At 40.5% G+C, this 7,710-nt stretch overlaps 1 non-coding gene across 1 annotated transcript; it reads left to right on the top strand.

The window, feature by feature from the left end:
* The first annotated feature begins 7,031 nt into the window (after window positions 1-7,031).
* On the top strand, window positions 7,032-7,139 carry LOC112767738 (small nucleolar RNA R71). The gene has a single exon (XR_003185179.1). It is a non-coding gene; the product is annotated as a small nucleolar RNA R71 (small nucleolar RNA).
* The last annotated feature ends 571 nt before the right edge of the window (window positions 7,140-7,710 follow it).

Below are 7,710 nucleotides of genomic sequence, written 5' to 3'. Positions count from 1 at the left end.
GTTCAAATGGTAAAGTCCAGTCTGGTGCAGAAATAACTGGTGCTGTGACCAGCTTAGCTTTCAGAGTCTCAAACGCCTGCAGACACTCTGTGTCAAACATGAATGGCGTGTCAGCAGCTAGCAGATTGCTCAGGGGTTTTGCAATTTTCGAAAAATCCTTTATAAACCTCCTGTAGAATCCTGCATGCCCCAGAAAGCTTCTGATTGCCTTAACATTAACAAGTGGTGGTAATTTTTCAATTACTTCCACTTTAGCTTGATCTACCTCTATTCCCTTGTTTGAAATTTTATGCCCAAGGACAATTCCTTCAGTCACCATAAAGTGACATTTTTCCCAGTTTAAAACTAGGTTGGTCTCTTGGCATCTTTTCAGAACACGTGCTAAATAGTCAAGGCAGGAGCTGAATGAGTCTCCAAATACTGAAAAGTCATCCATGAAGACTTCCAGAAACTTCTCTACCATATCAGAGAAGATAGAGAGCATGCACCTCTGAAAGGTTGCAGGTGCATTACATAGACCAAAAGGCATTCTTCTGTAAGCAAATACTCCAGAATGACATATGAATGGTGTTTTCTCTTGGTCCTGAGGATCTACTGCAATTTGGTTGTAACCTGAATAGCCATCCAAAAAGCAGTAATATTCATGACCTGCTAGTCTCTCTAGCATCTAGTCTATGAATGGCAAAGGAAAATGATCCTTTTTGGTGGCTGTATTGAGCCTTCTGTAGTCAATATACATGCGCCACCCTGTAACTGTTCTTGTAGGAACCAGTTCATTTTTTTCATTATGAACCACTGTCATGCCTCCCTTCTTGGGAACAACTTGAACAGGGCTCACCCAGGGGCTATCAGAAATAGGATAAATAATCCCAGCCTCTTTCTGCACCACTTCCTTCATGGCTGGATTTAGCCGCCTCTGTGGTTGAACCACTAGCTTAGCATCATCCTCCAATAGGATTTTGTGCATGCATCTAGCTGGGCTTATGCCCTTAAGGTCACTTATGGACCACCCAAGAGCTGTCTTGTGTGTCCTTAGCACTTTAATTAGTGCTTCCTCTTCCAGTGGATTTAAAGCAGAGCTTATGATCACTAGAAAAGTGTCACCTTCTCCCAGAAATGCATATTTCAGGGATAGTGGTAATGGCTTGAGCTCGGGTTTAGGAGGTTTCTCCTCTTCCTGAGGAAGTCTCAGAGGCTCTTTCAATTCCTCTGAACCCTCCAAATCTGGCTGAACATCTTTAAAGATGTCTTCCAGCTCTGATTCGAGACTCTCAGCCATGTTGACCTCCTCTACCAAAGAGTCAATGAGATCAACTTTCATGCAGTCTTTTAGTGTGTCTGGATGCTTGGTGCATGAAATTGTGATCATCAATGGCGCCAACAACTTGGTACGCACAATTGTAATCTCAACTCTTTATCACAACTTCGCACAACTAACCAGCAAGTGCACTGGGTCGTCCAAGTAATAAACCTTACGTGAGTAATGGTCGATCCCACAGAGATTGTCGGCCTGAAGCAAGCTATGGTCACCTTGTAAATCTCAGTCAGGCGGATTCAAATGGTTATGGTGAATTGATAATAAAAAGATAAATAAAACGTAAAATAAAGATAGAGGTACTTATGTAATTCATTGGTGAGAATTTCAGATAAGCGTATAGAGATGCTTTCATTCCTCTAAACCTCTGGTTTCCTGCTGTCTTCATCCAATCATTCCTACTCCTTTCCATGGCAAGCTGTATGTTGGGCATCACCATTGTCAATGGCTACTTCCTATCCTCTCAGTGAAAATGGTCCAAGATGCTCTGTCACAGCACGGCTATTCATCTGTCGGTTCTTGATCATACTGGAATAGGATCCATTGATCCTTTTGCGTCTGTCACTACGCCCAGCACTCGCGAGTTTGACGCTCGTCACAGCCATCCCTTCCCAGATCCTACTCGAAATACCACAGACGAGGTTTAGACTTTTCAGATCTCAGGAATGGCCATCCATGGGTTCTAACTTATACCACGAAGATTCTAATATCTCGAACTCGGTCCCCTGTATTAGATATCCAAGAGATACACATTCAATCTAAGGTAGAACGGAAGTGGTTGTCATGCACGCGTTCATAAGTTGGGAATGATGATGATTGTCACAATCATCATATTCACATTGAAGTGCGAATGAATATCTTAGAAGCGGAATAAGTTTGTATTGAATAGAAAAACAGTAGTACTTTGCATTAATCCATGAGGAACAGCAGAGCTCCACACCTTAATCTATGGTGTGTAGAAACTCTACCGTTAAAAATACATAAGTGATGAAGGTCCAGGCATGGCCGAATGGCCAGCTCCCAAACGTGATCTAAAGATGAAACTAAAGATAATCCAAAGATGTAAATACAATAGTAAAAAGTCCTATTTACACTAAACTAGTTACTAGGGTTTACAGAATGAGTAATTGATGCAGAAATTCACTTCCGGGGCCCACTTGGTGTTTGCTTGGGCTGAGCATTGAGCTTTACACGTGTTGAGGTTTCTCTTGGAGTTGAACGCCAGTTTGTAACCTGTTTCTGGCGTTTAACTCCACTTTGCAACCTGTTTCTAGCATTTAACTCTAGAATGCAGCATGGAACTGGTGTTGAACGCCAGTTTGCGTCATCTAAACTCGGGCAAAGTATGGACTATTATATATTGCTGGAAAGCCCTGGATGTCTACTTTCCAACGCAATTAAGAGCGCGCCATTTGGAGGTCTGTATTCCCAGGAAATCTACTTTGAGTGCAGGGAGGTCAGAATCTAACAGCATCTGTAGTCCTTCTTCAACCTCTGAATCTGATTTTTGCTCAACTCCCTCAATTTTAGCCAGAAAATACCTGAAATCACAGAAAAACACACAAACTCATAGTAAAGTCCAGAAATGTGAATTTTAATTAAAAACTAATAAAAATATGCTAAAAACTAACTAAATTATACTGAAAACTATGTAAAAACAATGCCAAAAAGCGTATAAATTATCCGCTCATCACAACACCAAACTTAAATTGTTGCTTGTCCGCAAGCAACTGAAAATCAAATAGCATAAAAAGAAGAGAATATACTATAAATTCCAAAATATCAATGAAACTTAGCTCCAATCAGATGAGCAAGACTTGTAGCTTTTTGCCTCTTGAATATTTTTGGCATCTCGCTTTATCCATTGAGGTTCAGAATGATTGGCATCTATAGGAACTCAGAGTTCAGATAGTGTTATTGATTCTCCTAGTTCAGTATGTTGATTCTTGAACACAGCTACTTTATGAGTCTTGGTCGTGGCCCTAAGCACTTTGTTTTCGAGTATTACCACCGGATACATAAATGCCACAGACACATAACTGGGTGAACCTTTTCAGATTGTGACTCAGCTTTGCTAAAGTCCCCAATTATAGGTGTCCAGGGTTCTTAAGCACACTCTGTTTTTGCTTTAGACCTTGACTTTAACCGCTCAGTCTCAAGTTTTCACTTGACACCTTCACGCCACAAGCACATGGTTCGGGAAAGCTTGGTTTAGCCGCTTAGGCCAGGATTTTTATTCCTTTATGCCCTCCTATCCACTGATGCTCAAAGCCTTGGATCCTTTTTATTACCCTTGCCTTTTGGTTTTAAGGGCTATTGGCTTTTTGCTCTTGCCTTTTGGTTTAAAGAGCTTTTGGCTTTTTCTGCTTGCTTTTTTTTTTCTATTTTCTTTTTTTTTCGCTATTTTTTTCTTTTCTATTTTTTTCTGCAAGCTTTTATATTCACTGCTTTTTCTTCCTTCAAGAATCATTTTTATGATTTTTCAGATTATCAAATAACATTTCTCCTTTTCATCATTCTTTCAAGAGCCAACATATTTAACATTTATAAACAACAACTTCAAAAGACATATGCACTGTTCAAGCATTCATTCAGAAAACAAAAAGTATTGTCACCACATCAAAATAATTAAACTAGTTTCAAGGATGAATTCGAAACCCTATACTTCTTGTTCTTTTGTAATTAAAACATTTTTTATTCAAGAGAGCCGATGGATTTATATTCATAACTTTAAGGCAGAGACACTTAGACACTAATGATCATATAATAAGACACAAATATAAATAAACATAAAGCTCAAAAATCGAAAAACAGTAAAATAAATAGACAAGGAGATTAAGGAATGAGTCCACCTTAGTGAGGGTGGCGTCTTCCTCTTCTTGAAGAACCAATGGTGCTTTTGAGCTCCTCTATGTCTCTTCCTTGCCTTTGTTGCTCCTCCCTCATAGCTCTTTGATCTTCTCTAATCTCATGGAGGATGATGGAGTGCTCTTGGTGCTCCACCCTTAGTTGTCCCATGTTGGAACTTAATTTTCCTAGGGTGGTGTTGATTTGCTTCCAATACTTTTGTGGAGGAAAGTGCATCCCTTGAGGCATCTCAGGGATTTCATGGTGGGGAATTTCCTCATGCTCTTGTTGAGGTCCATGATCTCTTATTTGCTCCAACCTTTTCTTAGTGATGGGCTTGTGAGATGAATCTTTCCATCTCCCATGACTCAGAGGTGGAAGCAATTGCCTTTCCTTTCCTCTTTCTAGACGTTTCTCTGGCCTTAAGTGCCATAAATGGTTATAGAAAAATAAAAAGCTATCCTTTTACCACACCAAACTTAAAATGTTTGCTCGTCCCCAAGCAAAAGAAGAGAGAAAGTAGTAGAAGAAGAAGAAGAATGGAGGAGAGGTAGAGAGATATGTGAATTCAGCCAAGGGGGTGTGATATGTGAAAAGGAAGGAGTGATGGTTTGAATTCGAGTGGGTGGGTGTAGGTGGGTTGTATGATGGTTGTGGAAGAGGTATAGAGGAGATTGGTGAAGGGTATTTAGGGAAGAGAGTTATGAAAAGGTGTGAAGAGGAGAGAAGAGAATGTGGGGATCCTGTGGGGTCCACAGATCAAGTGGGGTCAAGGACTTAACATCCCTGCTCCAATGAGGCGTGTAAAACGCCCTTGCTATGCAATCCTGGCGTTTAACGCCAGACTGCTGCCTGTTTCTGGCGTTAAACGCCCAAATGTAGCTTGTTTCTGGCGTTTAACGCCAGGCAGATACTTGTTTCTGGCGTAAAATGCCAGACAGATGCTTGTTTCTAGCGTTTAAATGCCAGACTGCTCTCCTCCAGGGTGTACTATTTTCAATGCTGTTTTTCATTCTGTTTTTGATTTTTCAGTAGTTTTTGTGACTCCAAATGATCATCAACCTAATAAAACACGAAATAACAAAAAGAAAATTAAATAGATATGATTAAATAACATTGGGTTGCCTCCCAACAAGCACTTCTTTAATGTCAATAGCTTAACAGTGAGCTCTCATGGAGCCTCACAGATAATTAGAGCAAGGTTAGAAACTTCCAACACCAAACTTAGAGTTTGAATGTGGGGGTTCAACACCAAACTTAGAGTTTGGTTGTGGCCTCCCAACACCAAACTTAGAGTTTGACTGTAGGGGCTTTGATTGACTCTGCAGTGAGAGAAGCTTTTCATGCTTCCTCTTCATGGTTACAAAAGGAGATCCTTGAGTTTTAAACACAAGGTTGTCCTTATTCAGTTGAAGGACCAACTCTCCTCTGTCTACATCAATCACAGCTCTTGCTGTGGCTAGGAAGGATCTTCCAAGGATGATGGATTTATCCTCATCCTTCCCAGTGTCTAGGATTATGAAATCAGCAGGGATGTAAAGGCCTTCAACCTTTACTAACACGTCCTCTACCTGTCCATAAGCCTGTTTTCTTGAGTTATCTGCCATCTCTAATGAGATTCTAGCAGCTTACACCTCAAAGATTCCCAGTTTCTCCATTACAGAGAGTGGCATGAGGTTTATCCCTGACCCAAGGTCACATAGAGCCTTCTCAAAGGTCATAGTGCCTATGGTACAAGGTATAAGAACTTTCCAAGATCCTGTTTCTTCTGAGGCAATGTCAGTTGATCCATATCACTCAGTTCATTGATGAGCAAGAGAGGTTCATCTTCCCAAGTCTCATTACCAAATAATTTGGCATTCAGCTTCATGATTGCACCAAGGTACTTGGCAACTTTCTCTTCAGTGACATCTTCATTCTCTTCAGAAGAAGAATACTCATCAGAGCTCATGAATGGCATAAGGAGGTCTAATGAAATCTCTATGGTCTCTAGATGAGCCTCAGATTCCTTTGGTTCCTCAGAGAGAAATTGTTGATCACTTGACGTCCCAGGAGGTCTTCCTCACTGGGATTCACGTCCTCTCCCTCCCTTGTAGGTTCGGCCATGATGGTTAAATCAATGGCCATGCACTCTCTTTTTGGATTCTCTTCTGTATTGCTTGGGAGAGTACTAGGAGGAGTTTTAGTGACTCTTTTACTCAGCTAGCCCACTTGTGCCTCCAAATTTCTAATGGAGGACCTTGTTTCATTCATGAAACTTTAAAGTGGCCTTAGATAGATCAGAGACTATATTTGCTAAGCTAGATAGATTCTGCTCAAAATTTTCTGTCTGTTGCTGAGTGGATGATGGGAAAGGCTTGCTATTGCTAAACCTGTTTCTTCCACCATTATTAAATCCTTGTTGAGGATTTTGTTGATCCTTCCATGAGAAATTTGGATGATTCCTCCATGAGGGATTATAGGTGTTTCCATAGGGTTCACCCATGTAATTCACCTCTATTATTGCAGGGTTCTCAGGATCATAAGCTTCTTCTTCAGAAGATGCCTCTTTAGTACTGTTAGATGATTCCTTCAATCCATTCAGACTCTGAGAAATCATATTGACTTACTGAGTCAATATTTTGTTCTGAGCCAATATGGCATTCAGAGTATCAATTTCAAGAACTCCCTTCCTCATAGGCGTCCTATTACTCACAGGATTCCTTTCAGAAGTGTACATGAACTGGTTATTTGCAACCATGTCAATGAGTTCTTGAGCTTCTACAGGTGTTTTCTTTAGGTGAATGGATCCACCTGCAGAATGGTCCAGTGACATCTTTGATAGCTCAGACAGACCATCATAGAATATATCCAGGATGGTCCATTCTGAAAGCATGTCAGAAGGACACTTTTTGGTCAGTTCCTTGTATCTCTCCCAAGCTTCATAGAGGGATTCACCTTCTTTCTGTTTGAAGGTTTGAACATCCACTCTAAGCTTACTAAGCTTTTGAGGAGGAAAGAACTTGGCTAAGAAAGCCGTGACCAGCTTATCCCAAGAGTTCAGGCTATCCTTAGGTTGAGAGTTCAACCATATTCTAGCTCTGTCTCTTACAGCAAATGGGAAAAGCATAAGCCTGTAGACCTCGGGATCAACCCAATTGGTCTTAACAGTATCACAGATCTGCAAGAATTCAGTTAAAAACTGAAAAGGATCTTCAGATGGAAGTCCATGAAGCTTGCAGTTCTGTTGCATCAGAGAAACTAATTGAGGTTTAAGCTCAAAGTTGTTTGCTCTGATGGCAGGAATTAAGATGCTTCTTCCATGTAAATTGGAATTTGGTGCAGTAAAGTCACCAAGCATCTTCCTTGCACTGTTATTATTTTCGGCCATGTCTCCTTCTTTTTCGAAAATTTCTGTCAGATTTTTTCCAGAGAGTTGTACTTTAGCTTCCCTTAGCTTTCTCTTCAGAGTCCTTTCAGGTTCAGGATCAGCCTCAACAAGAATGTTCTTATCCTTGTTCCTGCTCATATGAAAAAGAAGAAAACAAAAAAGAAAATATGGAATCCTC

Source organism: Arachis hypogaea, chromosome 17 (genome assembly GCF_003086295.3).
Source record: "Arachis hypogaea cultivar Tifrunner chromosome 17, arahy.Tifrunner.gnm2.J5K5, whole genome shotgun sequence".
In the NCBI taxonomy this organism is placed as follows: domain Eukaryota; kingdom Viridiplantae; phylum Streptophyta; class Magnoliopsida; order Fabales; family Fabaceae; genus Arachis; species Arachis hypogaea.
The sequence above is the reverse complement of the archived record's forward strand: the minus strand, read 5'-3'. Positions and strand labels throughout refer to the sequence as shown.